We start from the raw sequence: 27,439 nt of genomic DNA on the forward strand, positions 1-27,439 counted from the left end.
TGTACCTTATGACGTGTAGTTACATGTGCAACCTATGTAAGTTCCATGACCCTCCCCTTTTTATCTTTGCTCTCCCCAGTGATTTCTTAGTAACTGCCTGCACCAGTCAGACTTACTGATAGTAGCTGTGGGCTAGTGCAGTCATGGACCCAAACTTCAAAGGAAACAGGACACTGTGCAAGAACTCCCTTTCAACTGAGAGTAAAATACTGGGGAATCTCAGATACAGGTGCTAAGAAGAATCTACAGCCACAATCTAGAGCCGGAAGCATGTGCCATCTTGACTCTCCAGCTAGTAGAAGTTTCAGACGACAGTGGCACCAGCCTGTGTGTGCCACTCACAGGAGAGCTACTCCGCTGTTTCCTTCCTGACACACAGGATCACACATTGATCAAATAACTCGCGGGCCACATCTTACAAGGTGAGTTCATCCAGATAAACACATTGGAAGTTAAAAGGACAGCAAGTAAACAAATTCACTTAAGACAACTAATCAACCCGATAAGATGGCTTACCTAAATAGCACACTGCAGAAAACATGTTTGTTCTTGTGATTATGGAGAGGGCTGGAAGCCCAGGCCCCCCTGCTGCTGCCCAGCAGCCTGAGAGGATATAGCCATGTCCTCACAAGAAATGGAAACTCAAATCGTGAACTTCAGTTACTACTGAATGTGTAAACGCGTGCATATCGTGAGAAAGTTGAGACATCCTGAGTCAGCCCATCAGGAGGCAGGCCTGCCTGTAGTATAGTTTTTCACAATTTGCTTTGTAGCAATAGTGACTGAAACATTGTTCTCTAGGTAAAAACATTCACATGTCTCAGTGTTTCATTGCATAGACATTAGAAGGGTGACCACTGGCCTGGGGTATTCATTTGCTTTTCTTGTATTTGTTTTTCTTTGCTTTGTTTTGGAGTCCTTGTTTGTTGTTTGTTTGTTTGTTTGTTTGTTTGTTTGTTTGAGACAGGGTTTCTTTGTATAACAGAATCCTGGCTTTCAAGGACTCCTTTATGAACCAGGCTGGCCTCCAATTCATAGAGATCCACCTGCCTTTGCCTCCCAAGTGCTGAGATTAAAGGCATGGGCCACCATGCCTGGCTTGGAGTGCCTTTTTTTTTTCTTTCAAATTAAGTGCAACAATGCAACATAATTTAGTTCTCTATATATCATACTTTGCAGTCACAATAAAGTAATTAGAGAAATAAAACACCATCAAAAGATTAATATAATTAAATTTACTCTGATATTACAATCAAGCTTAAAATCAATTTGGAAGATTTATTTAATTTGTGTGTGTGTGTGTGTGTGTGTGTGTGTGTGTGTATATGTGTGTGTGTGTGTGTGTGTGTGTGTGTGTATGGGTGTGTGTGCACACATGTGTGCATATGCTTATGAAGACCAACTGAGGGCATCAAGTCCCAGGAAGCTGGGGTTACAGGTTTCTGTGAGATGCCCAGTGTAGATACTGGGATCCGAACCTAAGTCCTCTGGAAGAGAAGCATTCACTCTTAACTCCTGAGTTATCCCTCCAGCTCCCAGGAAGAACAATTTTCAAAATAAAGAGCCCAGGGAGGATTTCCCAGAATTCCACCTAATACTAGAATGGTGTTTCAATGTGCACGCAGAAGAGTAAGTGGCACGGATGTGCGCACAAAGCTTTGGCAGGAACACAACCAGTGGATTTCAGCACTGTTTGGTTGAGCAGCAACCAGCCCTGGGCAGCTGCTAGGTGCTTGAAATAAAACCTAATAAAATGTAAACAGTTAATAAAACTTAAAGTTCAAATCACTATATATGGTGAATGGGTACCATATTGGTAGCACAATTTCAGAACATTCTTGCTAAGCAGGTCTAGAATCTGGGGCCTATAACAAAAGGAATTTTTTTTAACATACTAAAGTAGCTCACTCACAATGTGTATGCTGGTTATCAATGAGCAAAGGTAGGAAAAACATCAACCACTTTCTATATTTTATTTTTTTTAATTTTAATTTTATTAATTTATTCAGATTACAACTAAATTGTTACCCCATCACTTGTATCCTCCCATTCTTCCCTCCCTCCTGTTTTCACCCTATTCCCTTCCCCTAGGTCTAAGACTGAGGGGGACCTCCTCCCCCACTATATGGTAATAGGCTATTAAGTCTCATCTTGGTAGACTGCTTATCCTTTCTCTGAGTGCCACCAGGCCTCCCCACCGAGGGGAAGTGGTCAAATATGGAGCACCAGAGTTCATGTCAGAGTCAGTGCCCGCTCTCCCATAACTGTGGAGAATGTCCTGTCCATTGGGTAGATCAGAGTAGGGGTTTGATGTTTACTATTGTATTGTCCTTGGTTAGTGCAATAGTTTGAGCAGACTCCCCTGGGCCCCAATCTACCCGTCATGATGTTCTTCTTGTAGGTTTCTAGGATCCTCTGGTTCCTTCAAGACACATAAACATATGTTTCATAACAAAAAGGGACTAAGCTTACAAATGAAATTCAGGTTGATTTGACATATCTACTTTAAAGGACATAAGAAAGCCCTTTTCCCCCTGAGCCATATCGGTGACTGTGGCTAAGGTGCAGATTTCCATTGTTCTGAATGACAAACTCTACCATCCAAAGATGTTGTGTGACCCTCTGTAGTCAAGGAATAAAGGAAGTCATAAGTCCTTATGCTTGAAGTGCACATCAGTGAAGATATTACTTAGGTGAGCTACATCAAGGCAGGGAGATCTTTTCCTTCAGGTTTCAAATGTTACAGTGTTCTCAGCTTTAGACTTGGCAGGGCCTAGAGATTGCTCTAAGTCAGAGATTCAAAATAGCTGGATATTAAAAAGACAAAAAGCCCAAGAAGAGTTTGCCTTTTGACCTATAACTCTCCATCATTCCACTACCTCAGTGTCCTAAGCTTGGGTCAAAGAGTCTTTGGGATCTTTAATATAAATCCAATCTCAGGCTCTTCGGAGTCACAGCTGCAAGTCAGCAGGTGAGATTGACCTGAACTACTTAACTGGCTTCATGGTAACTGCAAGGGCCTTTTAACTATAGAGGGTAAAGGCAGAAGAAGACAATGACAAAACAAGGTGTGAAGAGCATGCAGGGTCCGAGAAATGCTGCCTTCTTGCCGTTGAAGGCAGTGAGGGCGTGAGCTGGAAATGGGAGCCACTTCTAGAAACCGTAGGGAAAATAAATCAAGGGAAGTCATCTCTTGGGCTACCCAGAAGGTTCACAAACTTGTCTGGGGACACCGTGTTAGCCTCTGACCTCCAGGACTCATCCAGTGTACGATCATAAGAGACTCATTCATCTGTTTGGAGTAGTAATAGAAAGCCAGGCACATAACCACGGAGCCTCTTAACCTAAGAGGCCCCTTCAAGATTCCAAAAAGCATTCTGCTGCCTCTCTGGGCGTCTTTCTCTTCTTCAAGTAGTCCCAAGTTCTCCAGCTACCCATCAAGTACTATGGTTCTGTGCCCTACCATCCTGGCCAGTGACTCCAAGTCCGTAGATGGTTTAGCAGAAGCAGTAAGCAGTGTCACCTACTATAGAACATGAGTCCACCTGGGCCTCAGTGGCACTTTCTCTCATGCATGGACCTTATATGATATCCCTCTGTAAAAGGCTGACAGTGGCTTCGCTTTTGTGGAAACAGATACAGAAAGAGAGTTTCCAGTTTCACCTTATTCTCCATCTACCCACCGACTCTGTTTTTTTTAATAGATTTGCTGCACAGTAACTTTAATCTTATTTCTTAAAGACACGATGAGATTGTGGTTCCCAAGTGTCAGCTTTCTCTTCTAACTTTTTGTGTCCTGCAAATTGGTCTTTTCCCCATTAACATATACATCAAGAAAATTAATTAATGAGTTTCCTGTGGCATAGCCTTGTAGACCCTTCTATCTTTGTCTATCCATCCGCAGAACAGATTGAGTTTCTTTAGTGACTCAAACATTTCCATTTCTGGGGATGTGGAGTTTTCAGTACTGACACTGGACCAGTGGCTAGCAAGTGGGGCTTCCTGGCCATATCTCAATGTGCCTTACTTTATGCAGGTCACAAACAAACAAACAAACAAACAAACTGAGAATAAGGCAGACTCACCTCTCAATTATCACCCACCCTCAAATCTAGCCTTCTTCATCTCCTTTAAGATTTCCTTTCATATTCTGCACTTTCCCAAGAGCCAAGAAGACTGATTTAGTTTTATTATCCATAGTTTATGTTAGAGTAAAACATGGACCTGTCTTGTTTATTTTTGCAAAGTACAGACTCTCACCACTTAGACATCACATTTAGCATCTGGTTACTGAAACGAGGGAAAGAGCGATTTTAAAATAATGAGAAAGGCTTTTTAAAATTGCTTTTGTTGCTGCTGTTTCTTCCTGTAGAAGTAGAAGCCTGTGAGAATCTGCCCAGGACTTTTAAAACAGTTTCATGGCATAAGGGAGAATTATCTCCCATTTATTTCCCCCTTCCTCTCATGTGTCCCACCATGTAGCTTTCTTTAGAGCTGGGCATTGAGCCCAGAGCCTCATACACTCTAGGCAAATGGTCAAAAGCTAAGTGGTATCCCAACCCACTCAGCACAAAGCCACATTAGACTGGGTTTGCCCTGTGCTTACAAAGGGGCTAACACCCTCCCCCCCCACTTATCCCAAGCAGGAAGAAAGGAACGAAACCGTGTACAAACTTGCAAGCCATTGAAAACTAATCAAGATTAGATAAGCAATTTAAGCAGCCCTATAGCTCCTAAGGAAATAGAAGCAATAATAAAAAATCTATCTAGCAAAGAAGAAAAAAGTCCAGCACTACATGTTTATAATGTAGAATTCTAACTGACTCTTAAAGAAAGCTAATGCCAGTACTCTCAAATGATCACAAAAGAGAAACGAAAGTAGGATTTTCCAATTAATTTTATGAGGCCTCTGTTATCCTGACACACACACACACACACACACACACACACACACACACACACACACACACTGATCTCCTAGATCAGTAGGATTAATACAAGAAAAATGAATATCCTACCAAAAGCAACCACATATAGACCCAACAAAGAAAATTACAGACTAATTTCTTTCATTAATATAGATGCAAAAGTTCTTGGTAAAATATTTGCAAGCTGAATCCAAAAACACATTATAAATATCACCCACCATGATCAAGTAGGCTTCATCCCAGAGAGGCAGGGATGGTTCAACATAAATGAATCAATAAATGCAATCCACCATATTAAAAAACTGAAAGACAAACAGCACATGATCAACTCATTAGATGCAGAAAATGCCTTTGACAAAATCCAACACCCTTCATGATAAAAATTTTGAAGAGATTGGGAACACACATATCTCACCATGATAAAGACAGTTTACATCAAGTCCATAGCCAATATCAAATTAAATGGAGAGAAATTCAAAGCAATTATACTAAAATCAGGAATAAGGCAAGGTTGTCTCTTCTCTCCATCCAATTCAATATAGTACTTGCATTGTATGGCCAATATCCGCTTATAAGTAAGTATATATCATGTGTGTCTTTCTGGGTCTGGGACACCTCACTCAGTATGATCTTTTCTAGTTCCATCCATTTGCCTGCAAATTTCATGATTTTCTTGCTTTTAACAGCTGAGTAGTATTCCATTGTGTAAACGCACAGTACTTATAATCTTAGCTAGGGCAGTAAGACAACTGAAGGAGATCAAAGGGATACATATAGGAAAAGAAGTCAAAATATTTTTATATGCAGATAATATGATTATATACGTAAGTGATGCTAAAAATTGCACTGTGAAACCCTTGCAGCTAATAAACAGTTTTATGAAAGAAAGTAGCTGGATACAAAGTTAACACAAAAATCAGTAGTCTTTGCTATATATAAATGATTGGGAAAGTAGTCAAGGAAACAACACCTTTCATATAATATAATATATATATAATAATAATATAAAATATCTTGTGATAATTTTAACCAAGAAGTAAACGACTTGCATGATAAGAACTGAAAGTGAAAGACTTTTATGATAAAAACTTTTATGACACTAAAGAAATAAATTGAAGAATATGTCAGAAAATACAGGGATCTCCTAGACCAGTAGGATTAATATAATAAAAATAGGTATCCTACCAAAAGCAATCTACAGATTCAATGCAATTCCCATCAAAAGTCCAATGCAATTTTTCACAGATGTTCATTCATGTGGAAGCAGGAAAACCCAGGATAGGGAAAAGAATCCTGACTAATCAAAGAATTGGAGGAAGCATCACCATTCCCAACCTCAAATTGTACTACAGAACTATAATAATAAACAATCATAGCCTGGTAGTAGAATAAAAACAGACACATTGATCATCTGAATAAACTTCAAGTCAAACTGAAGACCCAGAAACAAATCTACATACCTACAGATGTTAAAGTTACTTATATTTGCCTGTTTTTAAATGTAGGCGTGTGGGCCTACTGCCTCTGCCTGCTGTCCTAGGCCTAGTCTCGGAAGCTTCTAGTCTCCATTCAATCTAATCTAGGCCTAGAATGTTTTCAGCCTCTGAGACTTGCTTCTGAGTAAACTCACCCCTTTTTTTTTTTTTTTTTTAGCTCTTTCTGAACTCTGGCTTGCTGGTTCAACTCAGCTGTTCTAGCTGAAACTCCTCTCCAAGCTGGCTGATTCAATCTGGCTTCTCTGTCAGCCTCTGAATGAATTGCTCTACTTGGCCTCAAACTAACTTAGGCAATATGTTCTAATCTTCTGGCTCCTTTTCATTTTATGGCTTGTTTTGTCTTTACCTGTGTCTAGCTTATGCTCTCTCTGCAACCTGTCTCTCTGTAAAAACTCACTGAGTAAAAATTTCCTCTGAATTCCATGAAATAATCTGCCAAGAACTCAACACTTCCAACTCCCTTACTCAACACTCAGAGATTTGCTTGCCTCGGGCATGTCTGTATTCCAGCTGAATCACATAGACCTAGGAGGTCTTTGGATGTGATCTCTTGCTATGGCAGCCATGTTGTGAATTAAAATGTCTCTACATAGAGATACCTGATTTTTCTTTTAATAAAGAATCAATAAATACAAGCTAAAAAAAAAAAACAACAAATAGAGAGCATCTTCAACAAATGGTGTTGGTCAAACGGGATTGCTGAACATAGAAGCATTCAAGTAGAGCCATACTTATCACCCTGACCAAAACCCAGCTCCAAATAGATAAAAAAAAAAATCCTTAGCAGAAAATCACATACACAGAACTTGATAGAGGAGAAAGTGGGAAATAGCCTTGAAGTCATTGGCATAGGAAACAACTTTCTGAACAGAACACCATTAGCAAAGGCAGTAAGATCAAAAGTTAATAAATGGGACCTCATGAGGCTGAAAAATCTGTGTGGCAAAGGACATTGTCATTCAGATGAAGCAGCAGCCTACAGAATAAAAAAAGATTTTTTACCAACTATATATCCAATAAAAGGCCAATATTCAAAATATATAAAGAAATAAAAACCTAGATATTAAGAAAATAAATAATCCACTTCAAAAATGTGGTACAAATTTAAACAGAAAATTCTCAAAAGCAAAAATTCAAACGGCAGAAAACACCTCATCCTTTTTCATTGGGGAAATAAGTATCAAAACTACTTTGATATTTTATCGTACATGTCAGAATGCCTAAGATCAATAAAACAAGTGACAGCTCATGCTGTTGAGGACGTGGAATAAGGGGAACACTTTTCCACTGCTGGTGAAAGTGCAAACTAATAGAGCCACTATGGAAATCAGTGAGGCTGTTTTTCTGGAAGCTGGTAATTAAGCCACCTAAAATTCCAGCTATACCACTTTTGGGCATATAACCAAAGGGCACTTCATCCTACCACAGAGACATTGGCTCAGCCATGTTCATTGCTGTTGTATTCATAATAGCCAGAAATTGGAAACAATCTAGATTTTTCCCAACAGATTAATGAATATAGAAAATATGGTACATTTAAAATATGGAATATTACCCAGCCCTTCCCCTCAAAAAATAGAAAAAAGAAATGAAGAAATGAAGGAATAACAAAGGAAAAGGAAGGAATGAAGGAATAACAAAGGAAAGAAAAAAAGAAAAGAAATAATGAAATACAGTAAATGGACAGGACTAGAAAAAAAAATTATCCCGAGGTAACCCAGACTCAGAAAGACAATTATGGTAAGTATTTGCTTATATGTAGATATTAGCTGTTTTGCCAATGGCAATGAAGCTACACGCCATAGAACCACAGAACTTAGATATAGAGTAAGGGACTAGGAAGGGACAGATAGATCTCCCCCAAAAGGGAAATAGAATAGATAGTTACAGATGGTAGGGGTAGGAACTTTACCAGATGGATCAACTGCGTAGGGGGAGGGAAGAGAGGATCTAGGAAAATAATATAGGGAGAGACAAATTAATGGCCATTTGAGGGGTGTGATGGAAACCTAATACAGTAGAAACTTGTTAAAATATATACATATATGAAGGCTGTCTAAATGAAATTGCTAAATAATGGGAAAGACAGAGCTCCAACTGGACATCCCTTTTCACCAAATTAAACTTCCAATACTGGTTACATCCTATTGAATTGTTGGTCAAAGGGGCCCAAAGGGAACCCCCAAACAACCTAAACTGTTGCCGAGACTATAGAATGTTCTTCACAAATTGACAGTAAAACCCCATTGCTGAAGATAACACTACACAAGTAATTGAACAAGGAGGAGTTGAGTTGTTGCCTACATGCCTGCACCTCTACTTGCTAGTATCTTTGGTACAGCAAAGTAAAGTGCTCTGCAGGTTACCAAAGGAGAAATACTAAGCAACAAAACCTTTTTCTTTTCTTTTCTTTTTTTTTTATTAATTTATTCAGATTACAACTTAATTGTTCTCCCATCACTTGCATCTTCCCGTTCCTCTTACCCTCCCACCTTCACCCTATTTACCCTCCCTTAGGTCCATGTCCAAAAGGGACCTCCTCCCCCACTTTATGGTCACAGGCTAACAAGTCTCATCTTGGTAGTCTGCCTATTCTTTCTTTGAGGGGAGGTCATCAAATATGGGGAACCAGAGCTCATGTCACAGTTAGTCCCTGCTCTCCACATAACTGCGGAGGATGTCAAAACCTTTGATCTACAATGATGTCATGCCTGTAGCATGCTAGTGCAATGGTGGCACAAAGCTTGTGGGAGTAACCAACCAATATCTGATTTGATAGCCTACCCCATGAGATGAAATTCATATCCAACACTGCTTGGGTAACCAGTTACCTGAAACCAGGTATACTAGAGACCTGGGATGAATCCAAATACTTCTATTCAAAATAAATAAATAGTTAAATAAATAAATAAAGTAGCAATAAAATGGACATTTTGCTTTGCTCATAGTGCAGTGCCTTGTTCAGACATCGTCAGAAAAGCTTTCTCCTGCAGCAGATGGGAACAAATACAGAGACACATAGCCAGACATTATGCAGAGAGTCAGAAACCTTGGAACACTTAATCCTAAATGGGATGTCTCAGGGATAGTGTTCACCATAGAAATGAGCCTCTCTACATCAGCATGCTTGAAACACACTGTGAACTCACAGAGATGGAGGCAGCATGCACACGGCCTGCAGGGATCTGCACCATTTGGGGTTATAGAGCTGAAAAGAGAAGTGGGGGAAACAAAGTACTCGTAAGGATAGGATGAGTGCCCAGCAGCTGATGGACAATAGAAAATTAATTGAGTATAATATTTGGACATGGCCAAGGGTGTGGGGAGAATTGGACACTGCCTAGGCAATTGGCTACTTAAATCTGATCTTCTCTCCCTAGATCATGGTTTCGCCTGTCTTTGTTTTGTTTGTTATGGCCCATGCAGTCTTCATGTCATGTGCTTTATTGGCATCTAGATCACCTAACATTAGTAGGATATTACTCATCTGCTGCTGCAACTCATGATAATCATACACCACAAATACATTCATGCCAATCTGATTAAAACAAAGGAATTTGCACAGATGTATGAATGATCAAAGAATGATTTTTAGAAGGAGGAGTGATTTTTTAAAAAAGTGTCTATCACTAGTGAGCAAAAAATTGAATTATTTTTCATGACTCATTTTCTATTTGTACAATTCCAGCTATATCCTTTAAGTAGAACCATATTTACCAACCTAAATAAAAATTATAATTAAGAATGTAAATGTTTTAAATTATACACTTAAGGGGAAATAACAGCATTTTGCTAGTCTATTATAAATAATGTGTATTTTTTTCATTAATTCTACATGCAGCATTTCTTTGTGGTTAAGCTTGCTCCATTCTTTTCTGATCTATTCTCAAAACAAACAGGAAGTGTTCTCGGTTTCCTTTAAAGGTTAAAAAAGAGCTATGAAAAACAAAGTAGACTAGCACTAAGCTGCAGCCAATGGGCTTATTAATCCTTCCAAATGAGAGTAAAGATCATTACCCAAATTCTTTGCTCAAACTAAGCAAGCTTTATTTTCTGTCAATCAGAGCTATCTCCTTAAAGTGGGGTTTGAGAAAATAGCATCGAACACAGGAGAATGTGGGGTTTATATAGACTGTGCTGGGGGTTTTCCAGTGAAATTTTTGGTTATATAGAAACTTAGATAAACATTTCAAAATTATTTTCCAGAGCTTCTTATCAGAGTGGAGGTCAAAGGTATAGGGTGCAGAAGATGTCAAATTCCAGAAAGTGGATCAAGACCTGGTCTAACCCAATTTTTCACAGAAAACAGGAATACACTTATATTGACCTTGTAACTGACAGACCAAAGTAACTCCATTTTGCGTAAACGATCCATTTCTGTATTTAGGTGACCTATTCCTGAACTCCAGATCCAGAAACAACCCACAGAATATACACTTGGCACAAAGATCTAGAATAACCAATCAGCTGGAGAACAGAAAAGTACTGAAAGTCCAGATGCTCCCCCAGATCTTCCAAAACGTTATTCCTTACATCTTCTAAAGAAGTTAGTCCTTTGTGGTTTGGCACTGGACTCTACCAGACTAGTACTAATCAGTTCAAAGGGCAACATCTTGCTACAAGTGTTAGCCAATGAGATGCTTGCCAGGCTAGAAACTTGCTTATTTGCTTGCTTACTATAATCTACAAAAAGTCTTCCCTGCCTGTGCTTTGGGCTCACACATGATCCGCTGCATTGATGACAGTGGAAGCCCAACTTAAGCTAGGACTAAAGCTCTTAGTAATCACTGGGGTTTTGTTAAACTGGGCACAATATAAGAAGATGGCTTTTAATCTTAAGATGGAGTCAGGCTAGTACATCAGGCTCGTGTCATTTAAATATTTAACTAGAAATTTCCAAGTACAGTTTTATGGCTGGTAAAGTAACTCAGTTGGTAGGGTGCTTGCTTAGCATACAAGATACTCTGGATTAGATTTTCAGCACTGCATAAAACCGAGTGCCGTTGTGCATAATATTTACAATGAATTGTTTACAATAAAAAAAACACATGCAATATAACAATGGGTACATATAGCATTTGCACTTTTAAAACAAAGGACTTTTAATTAATAAGTAAATTAGAGACATGGTCTCTTGAAGCCTAGACTGGCCTCAAACTGACGATGGAGTTAGGATGACCTTGAACTTCTGATCCTCCTGGCTCTACCTCCAAAGTGCTGGAATTGCAGGCCTGCCCTGCTGTAATACAGTTTGCTATTCTGTGGCTAGGATAAACACAATGACCAAGTAGGGAAAGATTTCTTTTATTCGTAGGTTGAGTCCATTATTGAGAGAAGACAAAGCAGGAGCTGAAAGCAGAAATCTGGAGGAAGAAACCATGGAGCAACGGTGCTTACTGGCTTGCTTCCTCTGGCTGGCTCTGCTACCTTTCTTGTACAGCTACCCAGGAATGTTACCACCTGCAGCTGTATGAGTTCTCCCATATCCATCAGTGATCAGGGCAATGCTCCACCATAAGCCAACGGGCAAATCTGATGGGCACACTCCTTTCCCAGGTAGTTAAGGTGACTACCAGAATCACTGTTCTATCTATGATTAATATAGACTCCAAAGAAAAAGCCATATGACAGAAAACTTAGCTTTAGAACTAGTGGGTAAAGGAGATAAGTACAAATTGCATTGGAAATATGTAAGGCAGTGAGATCCGTGGTGTTTGTGTAAGGGCACTGATTATACTGGACCTAAGGTTTTGGAGAGACAATAGGCCAGAGAGTCAGGGTAAAGTAATCCCAATGTATTAATTGTATTTAGAAAGACAAAGTGCTCATGAAGAGAGTTGGTAAAGTTTGGGTTCTTCATAAATAAGCATTGAGTAAAAGGTTGGGGCATTAATATCAGGAAATAAGATAAAGCAATATTTCATAAGATGTAATGCCCCCCCTCCCCTTGCCACTTAAAGCTGACCTTGGGGTCATGGGAAAGGATGAACTAGCCTTGTCCTTTGACGGTTACAACACTCAGGAGAGTAGGCCCTGCACCTCACCTGGGCAGCACAGTAGATCAGGTCCTGGAGGAGGGATTGAAGGTGAGCCAGCCCTGGTGGGTGAGAGCAAGGGAGAGTTATCCCCACCACTCCTGGAGAAGGTGCCAGGGTGATATACACCCCCCCACACACACACACAAACACATACCTAGTCGGGAGAGCTGGCCTCGATATCATGAGTGAGGAAGAACTAGGCCTGCCCCTGTATTTAGCAGCACAGTGAAGCTGGCTCAGGAGGCACGGGTGCCAGTGAGCCAGCCCCAAGGGCCTTAGAGCAGAAGAGCTGACCCTGCCTTCTTTTGACGGCGGTATTGGAAGACCTAGCAGGAACAGTGCTGGAGAGCTCCCCCTGGTGGTGTAGATAAACGAGCTGGCAGGCTGACAAGCTAAACTACCACCTAGGCCCAGACCCAGGGCTTCGAGTTGGCCCACCTCAAAACCTACATTATCTATGAACTACTGGGGCACGTGAAAGGGCTGGTCCTGCTCATCCAAAGCTACAGGATCTCCATGACACAGGGCAACAACAGGATAATTGGGAGAAGTCCTGTGAGGATCCAAAATTGATGGCGCCGTGGAAGCCAAGGACCTCAAACCAGACCAACGACTCTCATTGCAATGGACATTTTCAAGTGAAGATGTGAGGACAGAGATGTAAACTCTGGGATACATTATAGCTTCCATGATAAGATGTTTTCTATGCTTTGTCTTGTTTTACTTGTTTCTTGTTGTTTATCTTGTGAGGGAAAGTTGCAAGGTTGAAGGGACAGGGAGATGAGTGGGACGGCAGTGCATGATCTGGTGAGCCTGATTTGAGTTCAACTGGGTTCAAGGGCTAAGCACTCAGAGGTGACAGTCCCTCAGATTGTTCCAGGCCAAATAAAACAACTGAATGATAACTATGATAAGGCTGAAGGATGGTAGGATAAGTAAGAGCTAAAATGGTTCTCTGCAGACCCTAACCAACGTTCCTGTTGGTTTCAGATACCTTGGAGTGAGACGTGGATGCTATATCTAAGTTTCAAACTCCTTGGAACGATATTGGGTTTTGCAGGAGGAGGGCAAGGCAGCAGCCACAGGTCAGCTGTACTTTAGATGCTTCTCCCATCTCTGCCACTGACTATGACCTGTAAACTCATCTTCACAATGTCTCTACTTACTCAGTAGAGGTTGGCTTCCAGGACTTCTGAAGTCTGCCCGCCCTTTAATAGCCTAAAGTCATATAGTGCTATGTATTTGTTGACTTAACAGGAATTTACTGAGGCAATTTTTGTACCAGCCAGTTCTAAACATACGAGATACACCAAGAAGGTGGACAGAGTCTCCTGCCCTTGTGGAGAGCAATTCTTATGCTTTTATAGTGCTGTATAATATAAGAAAAAGCAATGACATGGGATTTTAATCAGGAAAATATACCTTAATTAAATTCCTCTAGCATTTGTGAAACTTCTCCAAAGAAGAGCAGTTTGATATTCAAGGAGTCACAGAAAATATATCATGCCCTAAAAGAAACCCAATGAATTATTTACTGGGCCATATCATAGCTTTCACACACTGTACAAGAAATAAGATTTTTTTCCTACCTTTTGTCTATGAGCGCTAATAAAATTACTGACAAGCTTTCCACACTGACAAAGGCAGGAAGAAAATTAAAGTCCAGAGAAGAGGAAATAAAATATGCTTTCAGAAACTTGGACTGAAAATATGTCAAGGCTCTTCCTGGTGAGTCAGACAGAAAGTTATTAAAACCATGATTGTAACACAAGATATGGAAACAAATAAAGAGTATTTCAACCCGTCTCATATGAGCTTCAATATTGGATCTTATTTTCAGCTGTTATCATGGGAGGCACTGGGCAGAAAAAAATTGCATGAAAATGTCCTTTATTTTTGTTTATTTTCTTAAGACCTTTTAAAATATTATAAACAGACAAGGATTTATTTGAGGGATCTGACTTGGGGCTCAGTATGACACATTAGAAAGAATTTTTTGACAATACTCAATATTCGGCAAATAAGCATAGCATTAAGCCTATAGAGCTATCCTTTACAACCCTGAATTCAAAGATCTATTTAAGGAAGAAAAAAAGTAAGAAACAAACAAACACACAAAAGTAAGAAACTGAACTTGGAAGAGTTGAGGAAAATGATACACAGCACAAGTTCCCACATCAATCTGGGAAAATACTTATGAGTTTAGCAGAACATAGACTAGAGTAATTATGTTCTATTCTTCTATAGGACAGTATAACAATTATTGGTTGAAATCACCTCTAATATATTTCAAAATGTCTAGAAAAATTACAAAATTTGCAACACATAAAATTAATCCGTGTTTGAAGAAATGCAAAAGCTAATTTGACCTGGTTTTATTATTTATTTCATACATGTATTTAATTACCAAAATGTAGTGCACAAAGAAGGCAAATACATCTTAATAAAAACAAAAATAAATTGAATTTATTAGAAAAATCTTTTTTAAGGAAGGAGTTGTGATATTTTTAAGACTTAGCCATTCAATTTTGTGTTTTACATCTACTGTTTCATATGTTGTTTTTATTTACAAGAGAAGTGGAAACAAAATTTTCAGGGTGGTTTATTTTGTTCGCTTAGACACGAATCAGGCAAGCAAATCCAACCTAACTAGAAATCACCACAGTAGGGACACTACCTGCACGACAACCCAAGAGCAAAGTCTGTGGGGAAGAGGAGAGTTTAGTAGATATGGAACATACACACAAATGTTGTGGCTCATTTGCTCAGGACGTCCTCCTCAGAGGCAACAAAAAGACCCATTTTATAGAGATGTTCAACTCAAACCTTATATTAAAAAGAGGAAAAAGGAAAATAGAGAAGAAACCCAAAACAACACACAACCCCACAACCACCCAGCCATAGCTTCTATCCTTAGTCAACTATATGAGATGAGGTTCTTTTCATTTTATAAAAAGATTAACACACATATGGGAAATATCTTATAATGTTATATTTGTAAAGATTATGGAATTGCAGAGGTCTTCTAGACAGCAAACCAGAACCGCTCTCTAGTCTCTGCCTCTGTTGCAGAGTCTGGGATACTGGAACTGTGGGATGGAAGCCCAACCTGGGAGAAATCAGGAAGACAAGCACTTTGGGGTGGTTGGGAGCGACTCATGTGGTACATGGCTCTGTAGAAAGGTGACCGTAGGGTGTCAGAAAGGTCTTTAACTCCTCTTTGACATGAAAGATTAATTTTTTTTACAAAAATCCAAGCAGTTTGGTCCCAAACCGAAATGAGCACATCAGTGTTTTCAATATTCAAATTTAATGAAATAACAAGTAAATTTTCCCAGGATCATGATTCTATGTGATTTAATAATAATATTCTTTTTTCCTACAGAAAATACAAATATCCCATGACCCCAAGTACTAAGTACACTTTAGGAAAATAATTGTAGCATAATTCAACAGATGACTGGGTTATTGTTGCTCCATCTAGGACAGATGGCATAGCATCAGTCCTGCACCTTCACCACTATGGGTTTTTGTTGCTCCATCTAGGACAGATGGCATAGCATCAGTCCTGCACCTTCGTCATTACTGCCATGATGACAGTGGACTAGCCCTCAGAAGCTGAAAGCAAGCCCCCAGTTAAACACTTTCTTCTCGAACTTGCCTTGATTATGATGCCTCTTCAGAGCAAGAGAAGGATGACTGAGCTAGGCAGAGTAGGTCATTCAAATGCCTTCTTCTCATGAGAACAACTAGTTAATCAAAAAGAAAAAACAACCATTACAGTGAAGGCCTACAGAGCTCCCACAATAATGAAGACTTATGGAGACAAGAGTTAAGAGAAAGAGGAAACACTCACAAAATGGAGTCGGGCATGGAGAACCTTTGCACACAGAAGCATCTACCAATTCCTGGGAGACCCCAATGCTGTTAAGAATGTCAGACAGAACCACGTGGCTGCATGACCAAAATCAGGGTTCAGGTGTCACTGAGGAGCTGATGTGCTGGGCAGTAGAACATGCAAGTCCATGTTTGGACTTAGAAAGGGAGAAGACTCAAGGAAGAAGGTGGAGCTATGGCCAGAAGCGTCTGCACGGAGAGAACCTACTGGGATCCTTTCCATTCTGATGGAGTCAGACAACGAGAGATCTGCAGCAAGTATTTGTGTGTTCCAGAGGCAAACGTAGACCGTAGAAGTGCTTGGCTTAGAGCTACTATATGTACGATGGGGAAATAGAAGAATGAGTATCCTTGAACAGAAGGGCTGGGGTGGCTGGGAGCTCAGATGTGAAAATACTTCTGAGAAACCTCTTATTCCTAGTTTTCTGTTCTTTGTTTGGGGGGGTTGGGGGCGGAACCTAAGCATGCACTACACCTGCTCTGCTAGATGTGGTTGGAGGCTATGACATTTAGGAATTGAGAGTTTTCCAAGTTTCCCAGCGTCTTAAATATTGGCTTTGGTGTTTGACCAGATAGCCCTACTCTCATCTCATTTCTTTCTGGACTTAGAGTGGGACAAAGAAGAACAAAAAGGACTCTGGAAAGAAAACAGAGCCAACGTGGCTTAGGTTGTCTTGTTTTTAATCTAGTCTTTTGGCTAAAGTTTACTTTATGAGACTATTTTTTAAAAAATCCTTGAACACAGTCTTGCCATTCAAAGCCAGTGGTGTATGCTTTCATCAGTACCCTGGTCCAAAGCAACAGAAAAGAAACAGGAACCTGTGGTTCCTCATCCTTCCAACCCCCACTTACAAAATTCGACAGGTTCCTCTTGTAACCTAGACTGGGCTGTCCAATATGATATCCACTAATCACATAGGCGATTTAAATTAACCACAACTAAACAGAACTTAAAATCTATTTTCTCATTAGTCATATCACAAGCATCCACTAAACAATTGTGGTTAGTGGCTGTCACATTGAGCTGTGCTAAGTATAAAACATTCCTATTGGCAAATGTATCCTGGTGGATGGCAGAATGGCAGACCAACTTCCATGTGATAGGGTGGCTGACTATAAAAAAGAAATTGGCAAAGCAATGTTTTGAGGCTGCCTGGAAAAGACGCTTTTCCAGTGGGTAAGGGTCAAGCTAGACCTGACATGTGCCTCTTCATTTAGGAAACATTGTTGATTTAACACATGTGAGGATTTTAGCTGAAGTTCCTTAAGAACTCACGTGTATATGCCAAGCAATAATCCTTTATCTCACCATGTGGGGAGGTGGGAGACATCTGCAATAGGAAACAGTAGACGGAGATTCTAGAAGCTTCTCTGGTTCATTCTATCCCAGGAGCTTGACTCTTTCCCTCTTGATCTCATATTTTCTTTTATAAAAATCACATTCTGTTTTCATTAGAATTAAATTCAAATTTTAATCTGGACGCTATGCTGTTCAGAGTGAAATTCGATCTGAATTCTTTGTTCTGTGACTCCTTGTGAAAACACCAATCTCTCCCAATGTGTGTTTCCCAAAAGTTAGACAGGATTCCTTTCTCAGGGTAGTTATGGCCTCAGACCTCAGAAATCAAGGGTGATGCTTCCAGATTTGGTGTTGGTTTATTAAACCCATTCTGGGCCAAGGTTCCTGGAAAAAAGCCTAAACATGAGAATGAGAATTTAAATCTCAACCAAGAAAAACTGAATAAATTATCTAAGGATCTCAGTTCTGTGTTGTCTTCAGTGAGGGAAGTAAAGATAGCAGCACCACTCATTTCATCAGAATGCCAAAGTAAAGAACATGAGATGAGCATTCTCATGACATTAATAATGGAAAAAAATGCAAGAAAGTGTCTGTCAGGGACTGTATGTAGAAGGGCAGCCTCAGCGTTCTTCAGGCTGAATAGGGAAGACTGTCAGTTCAAGACCAGCCTGTGCTACACAGTGAGAATCTATCTCCCAAACAAGAGCATCACCCACTGGTACTATTTTTTCTTCACTTTTTTTCAGCAATACAATAAAGATAAAAGGTAATGAGTCCTTTCATATTAATTCAGTTATAAGTGCCATCCAATATTTTATATGTTACTTTCTTTTTAAAAGATTTATTTTAGTTTTAATAGTATGTGCTTGTGAGTGTCTGTGTGTGGTACATACATACATACATGTGCAGGTGTTCACTGAAGCCAGAGGTTACATGTCCCTTGGAGCTGGAGTGACAGGTGGTTAGGTGCTCATTACTCAGTAAGGGTACTGGAAAGTCTGCAGGCACTCTTCAATGCTGAGTCATCTTTGTAACCCCATTATCTACTTTCTAATCAGGGAATCATATACATGCACTTCTTTGGTGTGGATAGTAAGGAGGTACATGCTTGTGTCCATCTAATAAGGCATATTTTTAATGAACATGTATAACTTTTCAGAAAATTCTCAGCAAATATTTCAAGTACCTATTGCAAAACAAACCACTACAGAATTCAGTGTTTCTAATTAACAGTTTGCTACTGTTTGTCCCAGTTTGACAGGTTGGATGTCTCCTCCGGGAAGCTCACACGGTGAGGTTTTTTTTTGTTTTGTTTTTTTTTTTTAATTGCAGTTATCTAGGGATACAGTCACCTGAGAGATTAGCACGGCTGAGTGCTGTTCAAAGAAACAAGACAAAACAAAAACCCAACAACAGAGCTAAACAGAGCTCAGCTTTAAATCCATAGTAAAAGTAGTATAAAAGGAATATATACACAAAATGAGAAAGGAGGCCCAGTAAATAATAGAGATCAATCTGAATATTAAAACATTTGTCGCCAGGCATGGTGGTGCACACCTTTAATGCCAGCACTCGGGAAGGCAGAGGCAGGTGGGTCGCTGTGAGTTTGAGGCCAGCTTGGTCTACAAAGTGAGTCCAGGACAGCAAAGACTACACAGAAAAACCCTTTCTTGAAATGTCGCCCCCCCCAAAAAAAAATTGTAGCTGATTGAAGTATTGGATGGGAAACAACTAAACTGCTGCATCATGGGAAGGGGGTGTATGTTGTGGCTTGAATGTGAAGTATCCCCCACAAATTCACGTGTTTAAACATTGGGTCCTCAGAAGCACCAATTGGGAGGTTGTGGGAATTGTTGGACAGGGGCGTGAGGAATCTGGGGAAACTACATTTCCCCCTGAGTTTTCTGTTTCTTGATCCCTGGAGACGAGAGGAAGCCATGACACTAGCTCCCTAGCTCCCACTGCCAGGAACAAGATGGTTCCCAATGCAGTACATTTCTTGCCGTATTGAACTGTATTCCCCTAAACCATGAGCCAAAATAAATTCTTACTCCTTTAAGTTAGTCCTGTCAGGTATTCTACCATACCCATGAGAAAAGTAGCTAGTAGGGAAAGAATCTTCCTAGAAAGACTAAAGAGGAGTCTTGTTGAAGGGAGGCCAGACTGATCAGATATAAATGGTAGAAGCATGAGGAATTTTATTATGTATCATAAAAAATGACTATCTACCAAGCATGGAGGGGGTTCTAAACCAACCTGACAGAGTTCTCAGGAAAGCAGTACCATGCAGATGTGGCTGGGATTGTTGGAAAAGGGAGGCAGAGTAGAGAAGGTTTGGAGCAGTTTGACTGAGATTTGGTTACTGGCAGAGCTTTTGTCCATGTTAGGACAGATCAATGCTGTTCTGGGGATCCAAAAAGACTAGGTCACCAAATGTGGCTTTTCGGTTTGAGCCTTTTGTAGCATTGTAAAAAGGCCTGAGAGAAATTCCCAAGAGAGAACATTGCCAGAGAATCAGGTAGAAACTGCAAGTTTTCTTATGATCCAACCTCAGAGATCTTGGAATGTCACGACCAATATGTATTATTGGTCCACACATTGCTAAGACAGGCTAGATTCCAAATTAGAGGAATTATCTTCTACAATTTAACATGAAGAGGAGGAGGGTGTGATTGATGGCAGCTCTTTTTAGGAAATCTCATAGTATCCATATGCTAAGTCATTTGAGTTCTAAAACTAACTATTTAGGAGCATCACACAGTTGAGAGTTGACCTATATGCCTATCTTTCTGTGAGTAGCCTTGCTTAGTTTATAATGGGCATCTAAATGCAAGGAGAACTCTTCTAAAAAGGTAATGTTATCAATTAAGGAACATGAAAATACTCATTGATTGAAACATGGAAAGATCCATTGTCTGGAAGTCTTCTAAGAAGGTAATATTATCAATTAAAAACATGGAAAGAGTCACTGGCTAGAAAAAAATGTTCCCATGAACATTACAGGTACACTTATAGAGGCAAAAATCAACAATGTCCATATACTCATATATATGTATAAATGGATGGATTGATATGTGTGCATGTCTGTGTATATTGTATGTATGGTTGTACATGCCTCCGTCTCTGTCTCTGTCTCTGTCTCTCTGTCTCTCTGTCTCTCTCTGTCTCTCTCTGTCTCTCTGACTCTCTGTCTCTGTCTCTGTCTCTGTCTCTGTCTCTCTCTCTCTCTCTCTCTCTCTCTCTGTGTGTGTGTGTGTGTGTGTGTGTGTGTGTGTGTGTGTGTGTGTGTGTATGTGAATGGATGGATGTGGGTGCATGTGGAAGCTGGAGGACAGCCTCCAATATCATTTCTGAGGAGTCATCCACCTTTTTTTCAGACTAGGACTTTCATTGGTACCCAGGGCTCACCATTTTTAGATTAGTCAGACTGGCCAGTGAGCCCAAGGATTTACTTGTTGCCACCTCCTCTTCCCTAGGATGACATGGCACCATGCTTGGTTTTTACTTCATGTTTGAGCAGAAAGCCCTTTACTGACAAAGCCATCTCTACAGGCCAGGGACACAATTACTTTGAACATAATGTACTACTTTGACTGGACATGTTATTTTTAATTACCAAATCTGTATGTAAAGCTATGTCTGAATAAACCTGTGATTTTATTTTGTCTTAATCATATCATGGGGAGAATAACATTAGCATTTGATTGTGAAATTTTAGCATTTTGCCAATTTCCTTTCATCTGTTCCTCTCCATGTAGGTAATGAATACCTGAAAGACGTTATCAAGGGCTAAATGATTGCAGGCATTCTTTAAGAAAAAAGGAAAATAATGGGCATTGAGAACAAAGAGGACATGTTCTTAAAGGTACCGCAATGAGTTTTACTGTTTTTCAGAAACTTTACCTTTGTGGCACATTTGAGGAGCTTTACTATAACTCCCCTGAGCCCAGAAATTGTTAAATCCACATTGTTATAGTTAATGCTACTTTCTTTTCTTTTGGGTAAAGATGAAAACATCTGGTCACCATATGAAATTCTCCATTGATTTAAAGACAAATGTTATCTTTGAGCGTTCTTGTCTTCAGGCCAAATGTATCTGCTCATTTATCTTCTTTGCTCGCCGTGCCAGCTCTTCTGTTGTTTCTGAATTCTCCCCTGGCTCCCTATAAGTTTTCTACATTTCTAAAACTATATAGATTAAAATGAATTTCAGTTTTCAAAAAAAACCACAGTACTAAATGTGATCATATATAATATTTTAGTGATCCAATTATAGTAACTTAATATAGGATTTTCAGTGTTTAAAATGCATTGACCAAATACAGCTAAAAGACAACAATTTTTAGTAACTATACACAGATAATATAAGGTGAGTCAAAAAGCGTAATAAGACCAGAAATGACAGCTGGAAAAGTCTAAAATAATAAACTGAAACTATCATAATGATATCACAGTAATAGCTCTACAAGTACTAAGAAGCTTAGATTCTGAGAATAAATAATATTTTAGAATGAAATCCAAGCTATAAACATGAAACACACTTAAAATACAAAGGCAAGGGTTGAATAATTAGAAAGACCCAGAAAAGAGAATAAGACTGTAGAGGATATAATAGCAAACACACACACACACACACACACACACACACACACACACACACACACACATCAATGTATATAGAATAACATTATATAACATACATAAACATAGTAAATAATATATATATATATATATATATATATATATATATATATAGTGTTAAAGGGAGAAACACACAATCCTGCTTTTCATTACGAGATACTCATCTTTTAGTAATTTTTGGGATTACTGTACACAAGAAGAAAGAAAGAAAGAAAGAAAGAAAGAAAGCAAGAAAAGAGAAAGTAAATGAGGTAAGAAAGGAAGGGAGGAAGGAAGGAAGGAGGGAGAAAAGAAGGAAGAACTTTGTAAATATTGGAGATTAAACAACAGTATGATCTATTTTGACCTAAGTTATATTTCTAGGACACTATAACCCCCCAAGATTAATGCATAGTTTTTTTTCACCAAGATAAACCCTAAAATAATTTTCAATAAGTTTAAAAGGATTAAAAATTTAAAAAGAGGAAGTTTTATGAAAAAAATCTATTTGACATGGCCCCTGTCTTTCAGAAAGTTCAACTATCATATACACCTTCTGATTTTACTAAATACTTGATTTTATTTTGTTGTATACTCCTGCAGAGTTTATTTGGACCTTTCTTTAGTACAGTGGTTTTGAACCTGTGGGTTGTGACATTTTTGAGGTCAAACAACCCTTTCATTGGGTCATGTACCAGATATCCTGAATAGTGGATACTTACATTATGATTCATAACAGTATCAAAAATACAGTTTTGAACTAACAATGAAAATCATTTTATGGTTGGGGTCACCCTAACATGAGAAACTAGATTAAAAGGCCACAGCATTAGGAGGGTTAAGAACCTGTGCCTTAGTCAATCAACTGTTACTGTTTCATCTTTCCCACTAGCTCTTTGTATGACACTCCCATATGGATGAGCCTTATAAGTTAAAGTACTCAGTTCACAGGACTGAGAGGATGCATTCCAGCAGTCTCAGCCTTTGGGAGACCTTGGCTTTGGTCCCCAGCACCAGCTGAGACAAACAAAAAAAATCATTTTCTATTTGACAAGCAAAGACTGCACATGTATATATTTCTGCCCTGGAAATCTATTCTCATGTTTCTGGGATATTTAGCTACCTGTAGCTCACTATGACTGGCCATGCAAAGGACAGAACACATTGTAGTCATTGCCGCTGTCTTGTTCACAGAGGATGGAGCAATCTGACACTATCTGACAGTGTCTCCTGGCACATGTCCTTATTCTGAGCTCTTCAGTGTCCCCATCTCAGTTCAGAGGTCTCATGAGGGTAAACCGTGTTGCTGGTTTTATCTGCCGCCCCCCTCAGGGCAAAGCACTACTCAGCAAGTCTGAGCTCTCCAAGTCGAGGACCTAGTTCTTTAGGCAAAGCCCGCCCTCCGGGAACATGCTGACAGACATGTCCTCAAATCTGCAGGACCAAAGGCCTTCATCCTCTCCCAAATCTAAGGGAACACTATTCATCTTGTTCTTCTCATGACCTCAAATCACTTCACGGTTCTGTTTGTCCTTCCTCGGGCACAGGGAGCATCGTCATCTTGTCAATAATCTTGGACTTGTCACAGCAAAGAACGAAGAGCAGCGCTGGAAAAAGTATCTGATTTTTGGAATAATCCTTGAAGCATTGCGCACATGTCTTCTGGATGATGACATCGGGAGGAATAAAGAAAACATCCATTTATTCTGATCCCAACAAATCATGCTCCACTTTCTTGATGACTGACTCCTAGCACCAGCAAAAGCAGACGTTACAGCATGCTAGCCCCCTGGGTGCCAGAGACAAGCCATTTTAATTATTTCTTTCAGCTGCAAACAGACACGAGCTGTATTCTTTCCATGTGACAAGGCCAAAAAGAGTGGGGGCAGGCCAGAGATGTAGCTCATGATGCCACCCACAGTAGCCTGAGTTTCAGAGGCTGCTTTTCACTGTTAACCTTAATTGTTAACCCAACAGGACCTATAATGACATAGGAGATGGGCCTTCAGGCATAATCTTGGTTATATTAGCTGAGGTGGAAACACTCATCCACAGTGGGTGGTACTGTTCTCTGGGTTGTATCCTGAAGTACATAAGGGAGCTAAGCAGAAGCATGAAGTCATCACCCTCAGCCTGCGGACTGTAGGTGTGATGTGGCCCAGCTGCTTCGCATCCCTACTGCCTTGCTCTCCCTGCCATGATGGAGTGTACCCATGCACCGAGAGACAGGATAATCTCTTCCCCTGTGGTGATTTGGCCAGACACATCATCACAGCAACAGGAAAAGAAAGCAAAACACTACCCCTCAGTTAAAGGCAAGGGCTTTGTTTTGCCACAGAGAGGAATTTAGGAAGCAGAGCAGAGGTTCGGGAGATGCTGGGGGGAAAGCATAAGACATGCCCACTGTGGGGATGGGTTTCTCAAGGGACGGTCGCACTTTACTGCCTTTACAATAGTCACAAAGACAACTTTGGTGAATTCTGAAGTTATCCTCAAAGGGCTAATAAAATGGTGAAATAAGATCACAGGATGGTTCTTGGTTTGCCTTGGACTGCAATACCACTGGGAAGGTAAAACTCTGTATGACAGGAGAGGTAATATGGTTGTCACTATATAAAAAGTCAGACATCTTGTTTGTGGCATTCCTGGAAATTCCCCAGGAAAGGTGTGAGGCCACAATTAAGACCAGATATGCTCAGACATAGAGGCTGGTTTGTTGTAATTATAACATCATTATTTCAAATATTTCTACATAGAAGAAATATTATCTCTGTCAGCAACTGGCTTAATCACTGATCAAATACTGTGAGGAGACACCATGACCAAAGAACTTCCTAAAAGAGAAAGCATTTAACTGGGGACTTGCTGACAGTTTCAGAGGCTTAGTCTATTGTTGTCATGGTGGGGAACATGGCAGCATGCACGCAAGCACATGGGCAGTAGCTAGTAGCTGAGAGATACTGATCCATAGGCAAAGAGGGTAGCAAAGGGAGGAGAGGATGAGGGAGAGGGGGAGAGAGAGAGGAGGAGAGAGGGAGGAGAGAGAGAGAGAGAGAGAGAGAGAGAGAGAGAGAGAGAGAGAGAGAGCGACTGGGCTTGGCATTATATATTTTAAAGCTGACTTCACGGCATACTTTCTCCAACAAGGCCACACCTCCTGCTCCTCGTCCTTTCAAACAGTTCCACTCCCTGGTGACTAAGCATCCAAATAGACAAGCTTATGGGACTATTCTTATTCAAACCACAGCCACCTTCACAGCAAGTATAATTATACTGGAATTCTTGCATCGAGTATTACTGAGCCATCCTTTACATAAGCACGTGGGCTGAAACAGACTGAGCAAAACCTCTCAGGTGACAAGATGTTTCAACCAGACTCTGGAGTGAGGGGCTCCTTTTTCTTCCCGAATCTGTATAATAATCCCTGTCTTTATATCCTACCTCAATAATTATTTTATTAGCCTAACATTTTTATGCATATAATGTATCAAAAATTTTGTGAAGAGGAACTGTTTTCATCACAGCAAGCCTATGTAAATTTGTCCTTAGTGTTTCGTCCCATCCCACCCCTGTTTTGCTAATGATGAAGAATAGAGAGGTTAATCCAGCTACATCATCAGCAAGCGACATAGTTAGGCTATGAAAGTGAAAAAGCCTTTGGCACTCAGAGCCTTAGTTTTATTCCCAATATGATGTTACCCCTCTCTTACATATGTGACTTTTATCTAAACATGCAATCAGTATGCTAGCAGTCCTTTCTTCAGTTCCTGGTTTTATTGAAACATGGATTCTAACCCCAGAGCCCCTGTTCCAAGGTCACTTGGTCCTTTTTCCCACCTCTCCAAATTCAGCCACATGTTGGGTGATGTAGATAGTGCCTCTAAATCCTTCTTAAAATTTCCCTCTTTTCTATTTCTTTTTACACCCTGATATTTCAAACCACCTGTATCATCTTGCAAATATTTTCTGTCTTTTTACTCTATTGCATCCCAAATGCTTGTGTAGAGGAAGACTTGGTAAGTTCTAAACTAGGGCCCAAACATGAACCTGCTGCCAATGAAGTTTGGAATCCATGGTTTTACTCTAGATACTGCATTCTGTGTGTGATATTTCTGAGGCTATGTATTAATATTTCTGGCATTTTCTCTACCTTCTCATTTCATGTCATGAGGAAAGATGGCTATTTATAATTTTCTGAATATCCCTTCTACATTCCTTACTTGTGCAAATGCCATTTCCTCTCTTGAAATACTCAAATTTCCATTCTTTCACCTTAAATGCACTCAACATTCCCTTAGAAATTTGAAGTTGGTGCTCATCCATGCCCAGCTCACTTCCCTCTCCTGGATACCCAAGCACATCATACTTTATAGCCCTGTTACAGTTAAGCAGAAACATGTGACTAGTTCTAAACAGTCACCTGTGGGTAGAAGTGACACATGTCACTTTTGAATTGAATTAAGATTCCATGTGCCATCCCTTGCATTCCTTGTCTCAGAGACTTTATAAGTCAGTGGTCTTCAATGCCAAAAAAAGCAATACAAAGATAATTCAAATGCTTTATCACCTTGAATGATTGTGTGGAACAGAATTCTTCCTGGATACATAATGGCCACACACTAGGAAGGTAACAGCAACCCTTGCTTTGTTAAATTGCTTTTGTCATTTACTCTTTAGTATAGCATAGTTTAGCCTGACTGTAACAGTGCAAGATTCTAACCCTTCCTTTTCAAGCTATAATTTTTAAAGCTCAAGAGTTGGGTGTTGTGGTGCACACATATAATGCAACAACTGGGGTCAGGGGTGGGAGTTGATAGAATCAGGAAAGTCTAATCTACACACACACACACACACACACACACACACACATCTCCTTATAAAACCAGAAGTTTGTGTGTAGTTTTCTTGTAGAATGCTTTGTTCACAGTACAATAGTCATTTGTTTATTTGTCTAATATTCTTTACTTCTAGGTCCCCGCTGGACAGGAAGCTGCCTCTCAGTCACTGAGCATGCTGTTTGAAAGGAACTAAGCGTTCTGTCATTGACTCAGTATCCATCATGTGAATGATGCATCCAGAACAGGTACCTGATGATTACTTCGCACACTGAAAACAGTTGAACATTCAGAAAAAAGAGAAAGAAGGTACATACATTATTCA

General features: G+C 39.8%; 2 long non-coding RNA genes across 3 annotated transcripts in view; one reads left to right on the plus strand and one right to left on the minus strand.

Annotated features, from left to right (window-relative positions):
• LOC311596227 lies at nt 1–27,303 on the plus strand. Of its 2 annotated transcripts, none has more exons than XR_014778767.1 (4): nt 1–422; nt 13,453–13,547; nt 21,418–21,524; nt 27,251–27,303. It is a non-coding gene; the product is annotated as an uncharacterized lncRNA (long non-coding RNA). The 2 variants fall into 2 exon arrangements; XR_014778768.1 differs by lacking the exon at nt 27,251–27,303 and adding an exon at nt 23,827–23,886.
• LOC311596228 overlaps nt 27,254–27,439 on the minus strand; it is a 56,833-nt gene continuing 56,647 nt past the window's right edge. Inside the window, exon 3 of the long non-coding RNA XR_014778769.1 lies at nt 27,254–27,385. This is a non-coding gene — a long non-coding RNA (uncharacterized lncRNA). The remainder of the gene's footprint in view (nt 27,386–27,439) is intronic.

Source organism: Acomys minous (assembly GCF_964271855.1).
Source record: "Acomys minous genome assembly, chromosome: 4".
Lineage (NCBI taxonomy): Eukaryota > Metazoa > Chordata > Mammalia > Rodentia > Muridae > Acomys > Acomys minous.